The sequence below is a fragment of the Stegodyphus dumicola genome, chromosome 12, assembly GCF_044657685.1.
Source record: "Stegodyphus dumicola isolate Sdum_Otavi_A_Nest chromosome 12, ASM4465768v1".
Taxonomy (NCBI): Eukaryota; Metazoa; Arthropoda; class Arachnida; order Araneae; family Eresidae; genus Stegodyphus; species Stegodyphus dumicola.
This window is the reverse complement of record NC_140779.1, coordinates 33,544,671-33,560,111: the sequence shown is the minus strand read 5'-3', so window position 1 is coordinate 33,560,111 and position 15,441 is coordinate 33,544,671.

Here is a 15,441-nt window from a genome sequence, read left to right as displayed (position 1 = left end):
AATTACTAAGAGCCAAATTAAGCTAGCTGGTAAATACTCCCTCACTTTGGAACTTATTTACAGTGGTGGCCAAAATTGTGGACACTTTTGGAAATTTTTATGTTTTTGAATTTTGTATGCTTATAGAAAACGTTACGTTTCACAAAATGCAAACTTGTATATATCATTTTAAAGAGAATTTATTACTGAATTCAATACAAAACACAAAATTCAATTATTTGCAATACAAAAAAAGTTAAACGATAATACTTATCGATATACATTAGATAGTGATGATTGCAATGAGTTATCAGTACTTAGTAGGGTACCATTTATTTTTGATTACAGCTTCACATCGACGTTTCATTGAGCTGATAAGAGTTTTAAGCTCTTCTTTCGTTATTACATGATGCCTGGAAACAATTATAGCCCTCAATTAGTTCCCTTTTATTTGATGGGCACCTCATTCGGACAAGAGTTTTCAAACGGTGCCACAAATTTTCGATAGGATTGAGGTCAGGACTGTTTCCTGGCCATGACAACAATTTAATGCTCTTTGTACGAAACCACTCTTTCGATATTTTGGCCGTGTGGCAAGGAGCAGAATCGTGCTGAAAAATAAACGAAGCATTGTTGAGAAAGAGATCTCTGATGGAAGGTAGAAGTTTTGGTTCTAAAATAGTGTCAATGTATTTTCTGGCATTCAGTGTCCCATCGATGACATGAAGGCGACCAATACCATTTGCTCACATGCATGACCAAATCATAACACTAACTGGGTTCTTCACAGTTGCTTAAATGCAGTCAGGATGTAGCTCTTCCCTATTCTACGTCTTACATATTTTCACCCATCACTACCGAATAACGAGATCTTAGTTTCATTACTCCATATAACTTGTGACCACTGATCATCTGTCCAATTAATGTGTTCCTTTGCCCACTGTAGTCTTTTTTTTTTTTTTTCGTTGCTGAAAATTAAGATAAAGCTTTTTTCTTGGAATTCTACTTCTCAGTCCAACATCTGTTAATCTTCTCCTGATTGTTCTTGAACTGACGGAAACACCAGCATCATTCAGATCACTTCTGATGGCCGATGATGACATTTTCCTATCTTGGAGACATAGTCTTTTTATTCTTCTGTCAATAGATGTAGTGCACCGTTTTCGGCCTTTTCCTTCTTTGGGTTTTATTGAATTTGTTTCCTGATATCGTAAACAAAACTTTCGAACTCCAGATGTAGTCACTGAACCACCCACCTGTCTTGCAATTTCAGCATAGGAAAGACCACTTTCTCGTAACACAATAATATTACATCTCTTTCTAGGTGTCCAATCTACTCTTTTATTTGATGTCATTGCTTCTTGACTAAATATTAAAAATTTTAACAAAAGTTCCTACTTGTAATTGCAGTGTATAAGTAACAGGTCCTACTTCTACAGAACAAAGCAAAATAATGAATTCTTTCAAGTGTAAACATGATGCCAGCTTCTACTGGCAGTTACTAACATTTGATTGGTTCTCAGAACAAGAACAGTGATTGGCCAGGAAAGCTAGACATTACAAACCACTTCATACTGTGTTTTTTATTTATATTAAAGTACATATAACTGTTTTGTATTGCAAATAATTAAATTTTGTATTTTGTATTGAATTCAGTAATAAATTCTCTTTAAAATGATATATACAAGTTTGCATTTTGCGAAACGTAACATTTTCTATAAGCATACAAAGTTCAAAAACATAAAAATTTCCAAAAGTGTCCGCAATTTTGGCCACCACTGTATGTAAGAACTACGTGGTGTTCAATCTAGCGTATAAGTGATATGACACTTGCTCAACCTAGTGGTCGTCTACATTCGCTGAGAAGATGCCAGTATTTCATTACAAAATACCATCTTTATATATTTAAATATAATATAGACTCATTAGGTTTTTTGATGAGGGAGACGTGAAAAATGAGCAATGTCCTCACCTCGACTCAAACCTCTCGAATACGCGCCGAGTGTGCTACCGTTATACCACGAAGGCATGCAGAAATGAGGGAGAAAATACCTTATAATACTCATATTAACACGTTTGCTGATAGCTACGTTCTTTGCTTATAATATTATCAGGGATAATAATGCATCCATATTCTATGATGCCCATCCATAGCGGCCGCAAGAAAATTCGAAAGAAGGAATTCATGATTTTTTTCAATAAAGTTTGCCACTTTTAAGCTTTCTTTTCGATGATGAAGTAAAGAATTACAAATATAAATTTGCAAGGTGTATTTTAATTTTATAACAGTTATTTTTAATTTTAAAACCCTTTCCTTTCAATTCTTTTTCCCAAACTTGCAACTTCCTATCAGAATGAGTTTTTAGAATCACGTTGAATGCAAATGAGTTAGAAGCAATATTTAAAGGAAGTTCAACTTACTTAAAAAAAGAGTGAGTAAAGTCCTTCGTGGCGCGTGTTTGTATTCTCGCTATTTCGTCCTTGAATCTATTACGCTCGGCCATACTGTACATGCCTGTTGAGAATCGCCGGATAGTTTAATTTAATGGCCAGTTGCGTTACGTATTTGTGTCCAGCTTCGGCTAAGTCTATTTAGTTTAGTATTAGATTAGTTTCTTATTTTCTTTCCTTGATTTAAAAGCCCAAGCGGAGGCTTTCCTGTAATCCTGAGAAAAGGCCATCTGATATCATTCCTTTGAGTGAATAAAAGGCTATTTAAACTCATCTCACGTCTCTGTAGTAACTATTGGATAATTCGCTGCTTAGTTCGCTAGGTTCCTCGACGTTATATGTAGACAAATTATCGAGGAACATTATAAGTTTTAACCCACCGGAAAGCGCGTGGGGTGTATCATACCCCAACCCTACATAAAAGTGGAATATTCCTAACTTGTGAAACTGAAATTATGTGCTGCTTTCAGTAGCTGAGTTTCTAGTTGTGCTTGATGTTCAGAACCGCTTTTTCTTTGCCCGTGTGTTTCAGAAAAAGATTTATCGGTATTTTGTTGGAACTGGGGTATGACACACCCCACGCGCCTGTCCGCGTAAGTGTTTTTATGACTGAATATTTAGCTCAGAAATTTATTTCTAGAGTGTAACTGTAAATATTTCTACTCGCAAGTGATTTTAAAGTACTTGACATTAAAAAAAATTCTAACTGCATTATGATAAAAAGAATGACTCCCTATGAATAGGAGATGCAAAGCATCTGAGATTTATTAGAAATATTTGAAAGCGATGAAGATCGCATTTCGGAATTTAAAGATGAAGCTAGGAATATTTTCTACACTGTTTTGGTTTCGAAAAAGATAAAACATTAATTCCTGATGTTCCTAAAAAAGTAAAAACTGTTCTTATGCTTTCAACTTTATATAACGATCATACTATAGATGATACTATTGGAGAAAATAAAACGTCAGGAATTAGATGTTTCTATAATATGACTAAAGGAGCAGTGGATATGGCGGATGAAACTATCAGCCAATTATTCATTTGCCACAATAACAAGGAGGTGGCCAATGGTAATTTTCTTTTCTGCACAGAATGTTGCTGTAATAAATACTTGAATTATATTACATTCAACTGCTAATCCACCACCCAGAAACAGAAGTCTGTCTTTGAAGGACTTAGCATTACAATGAATGAAGAAAAATTATTGAACAAAGATCAGAGATTAATACTTTACCAAGAAACTGACGTACTGTATGCAAAACAAAAGCAGAAGATTCGACTAAGAATTAAAACGAATACATGAAATTCGAAGCAATTAAGTAGGAAAGATGTTATAAATTTTCTGCCCTCGCGCCAAGGACAGAAGAACGTGAATGTAATGTTTAGAAAGTGAAAACATTTTTTGCCAAGAACACATGAATGTATTTCGTTTAAAGTGTGAAGAAATAAAATAAGCATGGTGTATTAGAGATGCAATGAAACTTAGAGGTATGATGTTTACTTTTTTATTAATTTCATTCATCTTAATTTTAACTCTAAGATTATTTATTTTGGAAATTAATTTTTTGAAACCCAATTATTATTCTCGTATTTATAATACACGAGAACAAGAAAAACAGCTTTAAAACTAAATAAAACTATTTTTATCGTATTTTAATTATTGAGGTATGTGATACCCCACGCGCCCGCTCTAGTAACTTTTGTTGGTGATACTTCCGCCGGGTTAAAAGAGTATAAATAAGCTCTCATAAGGTTTAGAAAAAAGTAGTGCAGGTATATATCTCATTTGTGCTCAAACATTTTTCCTACTTTCGAAGTAGTGTTTATAGGAGGACCAAATAGGCTAGCATACCTACCGATCTTAATATTTGATGTGGTCGTTTACCAAAAAAATTGAAATGTTATAAAACATCCACTATAAGATGTTGAACAGCACTATAATTCAATCACAACTCAAAAGCTGTGTGACTGAGCCATCTTTCGATTTTCATGAATCACTTCACTATTGAATGTAGTGCTTTACCACATAACTATGCATTCATCATTTGTGCTCAGTTTTGGAACACATGTAAAGGATAATTTTTATTTCAAACTATTTGTGTTATGTCACGAATTTCAATTATTAATATGTGTTTCCAGTCATTATTATTCTAATATTTTTATATGTATTCATGTGTATTTTAATCTGGAAGAAAAAGTATTCTTAAGCTCTTAATTTGTTATTTAACTTGTTATTCTTGAGTAGGAATTGTAACAAAGGCGGGAGACGGTTGCGAGGAAACACATCTGGTTTATTGGTTATAGCCTTTTTTCTACTAACAATGGAGGCAGTAGGGTCCTTTTAACTCATGGCGTGTGAAACGGAAATTGTCTTCCTGTCGCTTTGTAAAGTTTGCAGTTTTGCGTACTTCAAGACAGTGGGGGTTAGGTAATTGGATGCTCGTAAAAGCTAGTTTCGCTTGTTAGTTGGGATTATTGATTTTTCCTTGGCATAGGTTACTCACAACGCAAACCTAAAGTTAAATTGTACTATACCACTATACGATTGATTGATAGATTTACTATACGAATGTTTATAAGAATGTCGATATGATATAATATATCATATGCTATATGAATGATGAATATTATGAATTATTTGATTTTTTTTTGTTAATTTTATCCGGCACCATGAATCAAAGTTTAAAGTTAAAAGTATTTAAAAACAAACATTTTCAGATATAACATTTGTACTGCATATCAAAGCTACATTGAAGTCTCAACGGTTCTAGTTATAAATGCAACCGAAGTTTACTAATTTTAGTATAAAACAATTAACTAAATCTTTTTCAGTTTTGCACGGATAAAATTAACATCAACTTTTGCAGAAAAAAGAAAGTTTTATTTTTCGATTCAGATAGATTATTCCCACCTCAACAAAGAATTTTCAGACTAATTTTCAGATAGACAGCAAACTTAACGTTTCTCTTATGCAAGGTATGTCACATCGTAATTTATCGTCTCATCTCATAAAGAACTAGTGGAAGTTCCTGATAATCATTTGACGTTATCTGGACATTTGTAAGATGTAGCGTAATGGGATACATGACTAAGCACTTCGGAAATACTTAAAAAAACTTATTCATTCTTCTTCTTTATTCCCTTTAGACGTGTATGCGGTGAAGATTTTCTTTGATGACTATTGTTCCGTCTCTGTTCCAGATATTAAGTAATGAAGAATTTGTATGTATGGATGGATGGATGTCTCTTTATCCTCGCATTGTATAAAAACAGGTTCATCTAGCACAGCGGTTATCAACCTTTTGACTAAAGCGTACCATCTAAACAAAAAATTAAAAACTTTAGTACCAACACTGCATTTTACAATTATTATTTTTCAGTTTCTCAATAGAAATATTAAACAAAATATATTTCGCCATTTCCACAGCCTATTGGCTATTTGTATTAGCTATGCGTCGCCCAACTGGTATAGTGATTAGCGTCGCTGACTGCCCTGCCGAACGGACCGGGTTCGAATCCCGAATGAGGCATGAATTTTTGCATATGTATAGTGTCGATGCAGCATGGCGGTACGCTAAATATGTGGCGAGCCGAAATTACTCTCGTGTGGTTCGGTGGAAGGGGAGACAGGTGGGATACTCTTGGACCCCCGGGTTGCTCTACATCAAAACTGGGGGGCAGAACTGAACCAAATTACATTGTCCCCTGCTAGGTGCTCAAGGCTGTTGCCAACCACAGGCGTAAGCAACAAAAACAACATTAAATACGCACACATAAAAAATATTAGATTAAAAATGGGTTATCATTTTACTTCCTTGTACGAAGTAAAAAGGAAGTATTGTAATCGCGAAAAATTTCAGGCAGCATACTTCAACGAAAATATCCATTTTGACCGCTTTCGAATGCAATTTAACGAGGTTTTTGCGTGATATCTGTACGTAAGGACAAAATAAAAGACTCTAATCCTCCAAAAAAATTATAAAACGTCTTTAAAATGAATTCTGAAGAGAATTTTTCGTTACGTCTGTACGAACGTATGTACGTACGTATCTCGCATAACTCAAAAATGAGTAGCCTCAGAACTCTGAAATTTTGTATATAGGACTACTATAACATGTAGATGTGCACCTCGTATTTTGGTTGCAATCCGCCGCCCAAACGTATATAAATATATTTATATATATATATCCACTCTGTTATCCGGCTCAATGATCTGTTTCTTTACTCTTATATGTTTGTAAATTGAACATTTTTTTTTTCTTTCAAAATGATTGAATTATGTTGTTCTTGTCTTCCGGTTAAGGTTTTTATGCCTTAAATAAATCTGTATGCAATATTTTTAGAATTGTCAACAATTTTAAAGTTGTTTAATTTCCACTAAGCTTTTTTTATTTTTATGGCGGCCATTGATTGTTTACATTTAAAACAACAGACTAGTGGATTTGTTGCCAATCTAGAGAAACTTAGCTTCGCAACAACAAAGATAACGCCTTCATTTATTATTGCGAATTAAATCATGCTTAATCCTTTCTGAAAATTTTTCAAGGAAATAAGTGTTTAAGATTTACTTAATATTAATAATTTAATTTTTAATAATTAGTAATTTAATTTTAATAATTAGTAATTTTTAATACGGATATTTTGTGTTTTTATGTATTTTTGCCTTGTCGCGAAGTGAGAGCTGAATTAATTGAATGAGAAATACTCAATCGTCTGTGAAAAACTGTTTCTTTTTTGTTTTGTTTGCTTATAATATTTGAATAGAACACGTGGCAACAATTAGATAATTCTTTAAATGATATAAATTTTGTGCATTCTGAGTTATAATATGTACGAAATATAATACTGTTAAGCGAACCTAGTGCCAGAGTGTCGCTATGTTAAACAAATAAATTGAATTTTAGAGAATGCATTTATTCTATTGTGGTTTATGCGCTGTCGGCGAAGTAGATTTAATTCAATCCAATAAGTTTAAACGAAATGCAAGAAAAAAAAATGCGTATAATTTAATATTCCGTACAAGGAAGTCATGTGGTGTACAAATAAGATTTTTTCAAATTGGTTACCATTTAATTTAAGTTATAATACTTTAATTCTGAAATTTGGGCCTGTTTAAGAGAGATCACTTTCTTTTCATCTGACCATATTTCAGTTAGTTTTAACCGCAAGTTAGAATCCACTTTTAATTTTGTTCTGTATTTATTTTTCAAATACGACGTGGAAGAAAGTTCTCGTTCACACAAATAGGTTGTGCATAAAGGCAACAAAAATTTAATAGCTTTATTTGAAATGCCTTTAAATTCTTTTTTCCGGTTCAGCCGAAAGTTAACAAGTGTGCTATTTTTGAAATCTTCAGTTAGAGTTCGATCACAGGAAATTTCTATTAATTGTTCTTTTTCTCCACGAGATAAAATTTCAGGCACAGTTGAACAAAATGGTTTTCTAATCGAATTTGCGTTTTCAAAATCCTCTGAGAAAATGCATGTTGAAATTATTTAATGTAAAACAATTATTTTTCATGTCGGATGCTAATTCTTCTTTTATTTTCAAATAATAATAATAATAATAATAATAATAATAATAATAATAAGAGCACCCTAATATAGTTGTGAAATGTTACGCATAGTACTTAAACTGAAATTTTAACTTTTCGAAATTGTTTCATACAAAATAAATATGACTTCAGTAACTTAAAGTTTTAATTTATACCACTCAATAAACTAGTATATATTATCACGATATGATTAATTAAATCAAAATTAAAATGCATTTAATCGCTTTAACATAAGGCATAAAATAATTAACTGTTGTAATTTTTTTATCAAGTTTTACAAATGAAACTCTCAGGCAAAATTCCGCACTCAAAGAAATTCTTATTATTAACAACATCAGCTCTATTAGGAAAAAATAGTAATTGAAACAGAAAATTATTTCCAGATATCATAAGAATAAAATAATATTACTTCAGAATTTTTTGCTTTTATTAAGAATTAAAATGATAAATATTAATCAAGCTTTTAATATTGTTGCGTGCGTACGGGTTCGTTATGAAGTGAATGCACAAGTCCGATGAAAAATGAACAAAACTTTTTATTATCACAACAAAAATGCTTACATTTTCTCAAATTATCATGCAGTATTACAATATCTCACAGTAGGTATCTTTTAACTACTCAAATGTACAATAGAACGTAATTCAAAACAGCTAAAGAACGCTAATCCGCGAATTCGCTATAATCAACAACAGCAGTTTTCTAAACAACAAACTAAGCAACTACTACAAACTGAGATGTTTTCCTCCTTTTATAAGATTTTAAAATCACGCGCTAGAATTTTCCAGTACTTTCTCGAAATCAAAAAGAGATATTTATTTATTTAATGCACGCGCTCTTGTATTTTCAATTTTTCCGGCTTAGCTTTCTTTTAATATTCGTCACACGCTGCACTGCGCGAGAAATAAAACCATTTAATTTATAATTGAACTAACATTAGCTTTTTAAATACCAAATTCGTAACAATAATAAAGAACTGTTTTTATTAAAACGCTTACTGAGAAATAAAAATTGAGAATTACGAAAATTAATTTCTGAATTCGGTAAAATGTACATCTTATGCACGATAAAAATGCGCAGCATATTTTATAGAATTAGATTTATTATTTAAACTTTTTCAAAGGACACAAGCAAAAATGGAAAATTTACAGTACAAAGAATACGAATAGTTATGTTTAGAAAGAACGATAAATATTTTGAGCATAAAAACGTATTGCAAGTGTTATGGAGGCTGAAACTATACATACCATCGTGTGTTTTGAAAGAGTATTTAATTAACGTAGTTGTCAAACTTAATTAAAATGTTATATAAACTCAAACAAGCTGCAAATTGTTGAGCATACTTGAGAAGCGTTTAAACAGAGCATTAATTTTTCCTTTCAGCGTTGAAGCATTCTGGCTTCTGACGATATTTATTAATTTAGTGTCTATCCTTGTGTATCGAGCAAATAATTTGTTTAGGCATAACTCCCGATTAACAACGAAGTTAATAGTAAGACCATTTATTATATTTTTCGTTCAAGCAAATAGTATAATTAAGTGAGCGAACTGGAGACTTATTTTGGTTATTCTAATTAACAGCAAACTGATTATTTTTTAACTACCCTTCTATTTTCAAAGAAAGTGATTAGTTTGAGTGGAAAAGAAAGTTTATGTAAATGAGCCTGTCTGTAAGTATCAGAGCGAGAAAGGAGTGAGAAATAACAGTTGCTGCCTACCTTCAAGTTAATAGCTAACTGAGCAAAGTCTTGATAGCCTGGGTGTACAGACGCTCCCAGACGCTCCCTCGGATACAAATAATCCTCCGAATTCAATTAGCAAATACTGCTAAACTGTGTACTGGGTGCGATGGAAGCATTATCATTTATTGTTTTCTTTTATTGTAAGCTACTGTTAACTTTGCAGAGTCATTAGATCATTTTAAGCAGACGATGTGAATAATGTGCAATGCCCTCACCGAGTCTCGAACCTGGGCCTCTCAGATACGCGCCAAGTTATCTACCGTTGCACCACGAAGGTATGCAGAAAAGGGGGAGAATGTAAAAACGGTAGAAAGTATCAGAACTATGGTTCGTGTCAAATGCAATAGAGAAAGGCAAAGTCGTTTAATTCTGTTTAATATTATTCAGAATTAGGTTTTTATGCCAAAAAAGAAGACGTAATTTTAGCTCAGAATATTAACGCAGTTCTTTATCATTTAAAATTCTTTTCATGACTTCATTCTATATTATACTGCAAATAGATCTCAGAAAGAATACGAAAATTCTATAAGAATTATCAAATCAATAAATAAAGCTTTTACATTTCGAAAAAACTATCTGCAATTGCATATTTTTAAAATGTTAAATGTAAATATAATGAATTCATTCATATTAGCTGATATGTTTAATTTAAACAGGTTTTGCTTTTAATAACTAACAACAGATTTTAAATTAATGCATGAGTTGACTAATATTTTTATTTTTTCCATCCGTTCACACGGTCATAGGAGACTCGCTGGGCGTGCATTTGAATTGCAGAAAATGCATAAATGCTGGTATGTGCATAGTGCCCTTGTTGCATAAGGACGCTTAAAATAACGTTCAGTTGAAAATCGTCTCGAGATTTTGGTAATAGATGAAGGAAGTGTACCTTCGGTTTCGTCTTATCCTGGAATGTTTTCTACAAAGGCGGTTTTTCGAACTAACTTAGGACGGAGCTGGTTTGTATTGCCTCCTAGAATATGGTCGAGGTTTTCTTGGCCAATGACAAGTGTAAAATTTTGCTCTTGACAACGATGAAATCGTGGACTTGATCTCGGTTACGTTAAAATCAGAATAATGCATCAAAACTTATATTTATGTAGTATGTCTTAACGTTGAAATATATGGGACTTAACGTATTAGCGCAATCGCCTTGTTGCAGTTTGAATGAATTTTATTGATGAAAAAGGCTCATAATTACAAAACAAATTATTTATTACATACACACTCATTATTACACTTATTCTTATCCGAAATTAGGTATTTATCTAGAAAATGATTAATGCTAATTAATTGCGACTCTTTTTACTTCCTTGTACGAAGTAAAAAGGAAGTATTGTAATTGCGAAATGTTTCAGGCAGCATATTTCAAAGAAAATATTCCATTTTGACCTCTTTCGAATGCAATTTAACGATGTATTTCCGTGATATCTGTATGTAAGGACAGAATAAAACACTCTTTTCCTCCAAAGGAATTATAAAACTGCTTTAAAATGAATTCTGAAGAGAATTTTTCGTGGCGTCTGTACGAACGTATGTACGTACGTGCGTACGTACGTATCTCGCATAACTTAAAAACGAGTAGCCTCAGAACGTTGAAATTTTGTATGTAGGACTACTATAACATGTAGATGTGCACCTCGTATTTTGGTTGCAATCGTTCGCCCCAAACGTATATAAATATATTTATATATATATCCACTCTGTTACCCGGCTCAGTGGTCTCAGTTTCTTTACACTTATATGTTTGTAAATTGCACATTTTTTGCTTTAAAAATGATTGAATTATGTTGTTCTTATCTTCCGGTTAAGGTTTTTATGCCTTTAGTATATCTGTATGCAATATTTTTAGAATTATCAACAATTTTAAAATTGTTTAAGTGCCGCTAAGCATAATAATGTTTTTGATGACGGCCATTGCTCTTGTTCACATTTCAAACAGCAGGATAGCGGATTTGTTGCCAATCTAGAGAAACCTACTTTTGCAACAACAAAGATAACGCCTTCATTTATTATTTAAATCATGCTTAATCCTTTATGGAATTTTTTCGAGGAAATAAACGTTTAAAATTTACTTCGTAAATTTTATTACAGAATATTTTGAGTTTTTATGTATTTTTGCCTTGTTGCGAAGTGAAAACTAAATTAATTGAATGAGAAATACTCAATCGTCTGTGGAAAACTGTTTCTTTTTTGTTTTGTTTGCTTAATTTCTTTTATACATCGTTCTAGCTTTATTATAGTATTTGAATAAAACATGTGGCAACGATTATATAATTCTTTAAATGATACAAATTTTGTGCATTCTGAGTTATAATATGAACGAAATATAATACTGTTAAGTAAACCTAGCGCCAGAGTGTCGCTATGGTAAACAAAGTGAATTTTAAAGAATGCATTTATTCTATTGTGGTTTATGCGCTGTCGGCGAAGTAGATTTCCTTCAATCCAATAAGTTTAAATGCAAGAAAAAATGCGTATAATTTAATATTCCGTACAAGGAAGTCATGTGGTGTACACATCAGATATTTTTCTTCTATTCCGGCGAAATTTTTGTGAGATCGCGCCAAAGATACAAACCAATTCTTCTTTATCTATACTGCGACAAATTTCTGTATTCATGCAAGAATTTTACAACAGTTTCTCCCACTGCAGGGAAATTCCACAGTCGCATACTTGAAAATTGTGTTGAAAAGAAATGCGTCATGGTTTGTCTATAAAAAACTTTGGAATACGGGGAAAAAAAAAAAAATGAAAGCGCATGAAAATGGCGACCCTGTTTTTTAAACTCTGAAGACTTCAATGCTCAGGGTTGCCAGAGTTTGGCATATTCGGAAAATTTGGCGACTTTTACTAAGTTTGCTCTGACACTACATAAATATAGAAACCTTATAAGATTTCATAATTTTCAAAACGCAAGCAAAATAAATCTGAGGTTAATTTTAAAATTTTAAGGACAAATAACAAATAGTTTTCAAAATTAACAAAACATTGAAAATCTATTTGATAAACCTCTGTTTTTTAAGAATAAGTTCAGTAAATTTTGAGGAATTTTGCATATAAACTGCCTTCAAATTATTCTTTAAGATGCAGTTACATTTTTTTATTTCTCAAGTTATATCATAGGAAAATTTAATTTTTCGAATTTAATCCAAAAATGTTAGAATTTGATCATGCAGTTCTAATTGTTTCTGCTGTTGTAATGAAATAAAAATTCGAATAAAACAGAGAAATTTTCACCTATTTTATTGCATTTTCTAATTTCATTTATTTCACTCCTTTGCTTATAGTATTATACTCTCCATGAAAATGCACAGCATAAGATTATTCTTAAAAAAGATTAGTGAGAAAAGTTTTTATCTTATAAGTCCCTCTTTAGTTTTAACTAATTTCTTTCTAGTTGCCTAAATGTTTTAAAACTATTATTAGTTTTGTGAAACAGATTTCCGTGAATAAAAATCTGATGTGGATACCACACGACTTCCTTCTATCACCTATTACATTGTACACATTTTTGCTACATTTTATATAAATTTATATCCTCGAAATTCATTAGAGATATATTTCTCATTCATTTAATTCAGTTCTCACTTCGCAGCAAAGCAAAAACACATAAAAACTCAAAACGTCTTCATTAAAACTTCTGAAATACAGAGAAACATAAAACGCCAAATATAGTTAAAACGGTATTTAGGATTAAAATTAGACTTTCTACTCAAAAACAAGAAATTCGGCAAGCGGACAAAAAGACAGATTTTTTGGTGCACAAAACTGAAAGTTTACTTTTAGTCGCACTCTGCAAAAAGACACTAAAGGTGCAGAAATTGACTTAATTAACTATTCTACTTTGTTTCAAATGTAAACAAATGGCGGTTGGTTAGGCTTAACTCGCCACTTAAAGTTTTAAATTGTTGATAATTCTACAAATATTGCATGAAAGCGAGGTGTACAACTACATGTTACAGCAGTACGCTGTTCTTGAGATGTATGAGACACATACATAGGTACGTACAGACGTCAAGGGAATAAAATCTCTGAATCCACTTTAAATTCATTTTACAATTGGCTTTGGCAAAAATAGTCCTTTATTTTGTCCGTACGTACAGATATCAGGCAAGCAAATCGTTCAAATGGTTTCAAGAGCAGTTGAAATGGATATTTTCATTAAAGCATGATACCCGAAATTTTTCGCGATTACAATTTTTCTTTACTTCGTAGAAGGAGATAAAAATTGATTTTAAAGATTTTACTTTAAAACCTGTTGAATAATCTGATCCCCAAAACACCTTATACTGTCTGTCCATTCGCAAACTTTGGATTTCTGACTCGTTATAAAATACCAAGAAATACTATATTCGATAAAAGAAATGAAAACTTTAATTGTCACTGTCTAAAAGTAAACGAAAATTAGCCTCATTTTAAGCCTTTTCTCCTAATTACGAATTAAGTAAAAGCAATAACAGTAGAAGATTAGTTTTATTCGAGACTTTTCCGACCGAGACAAAACTACTTTTCCCTCTTGCCATTCGCTAATGATGACCAGGTAAAAGCTATCGGACGAGCCTCACCAAACAAATCAGAATTTATCGCCAGCGGACGAGAGGGAAAAGAGATCATTAGAATTTCTATTTTTAAGAATGGTAATGGCTCTGCTCTCTTGTTCGCCTCTCATCTCTGCTTAACAGCTCATGAAAACATTAAGAATGAAACTGAAGATGAAAAAAAAACTCCCATTTAATGGACGGTTGTAGTTTTTTGAAAGCATAAAATATTGTTTTAAACAAAAACTAACGTCACATGATGTGGGAAACAGCTTTTGTTTTAAAAATGCCGTTAAAAAAGGATTATTCGGAGCAGAATTGTTTTGGAAAAGATGATTAAATTGAAAAATTGTTCAACATTTTTATGACAGGAGTTTTAAAGGTTCCCTAATGAATGCTTAATATGTTTAGATTTTGCTGAAACCAAAACAGGTGAAACGTATAAATATTCTTCAAGGTAATTCCTTTGAAAAGGAAGAACTAGAAAAAGTTTAAATATTATAGTTAATACCCTCGTTGGAAGTGGGTTTAATGAAGCAATGTGTTGTTATATTTTCCTTAAAAGTTTTTAAGATTTTATTTTTAAAAAAAGCTTGCTTCGTAGTTCCTTAATTCAGAACACCTTTTTCGTTTCGATGTTGAATTAAGCATTTTATATATTCACATCACATCTAAGAAATCTGCAAAGCATTTTATGATACAATATTTATTACTTCACTTTTATTGTCATCTTTTCTTATGAATGAATTTTTGTAAATTAATTATTCGTTGCAAGGTTAAATAATTTTCACATCACTTTAAAATCTGAAAAAAAGCATAAATCTTTGCTATATATAATGTGCATAAACTGTTGTTCCATTCCAAATTACGTTATCTACGTCGTTAGAAATATCGTTTTGGTAATTGTAAAAAATCTGATGTGTACACCACATGACTTCCTTGTACGGAATATTAAACTATACGCATTTTTCTTGCATTTCATTTAAACTTATTAGATTGAATTAAACTACTTCGCCGACACCGCATAAACCACAATAGAATAAATGCATTCTTTAAAATTCAGTTTGTTTACCATAGCGACACTCTGGCGCTAGGTTCACTTAACAGTATTATATTTCGTTCATATTATAACTCCGAATGCACAAAATTTATATCATTTAAAGAACTATCTAATCG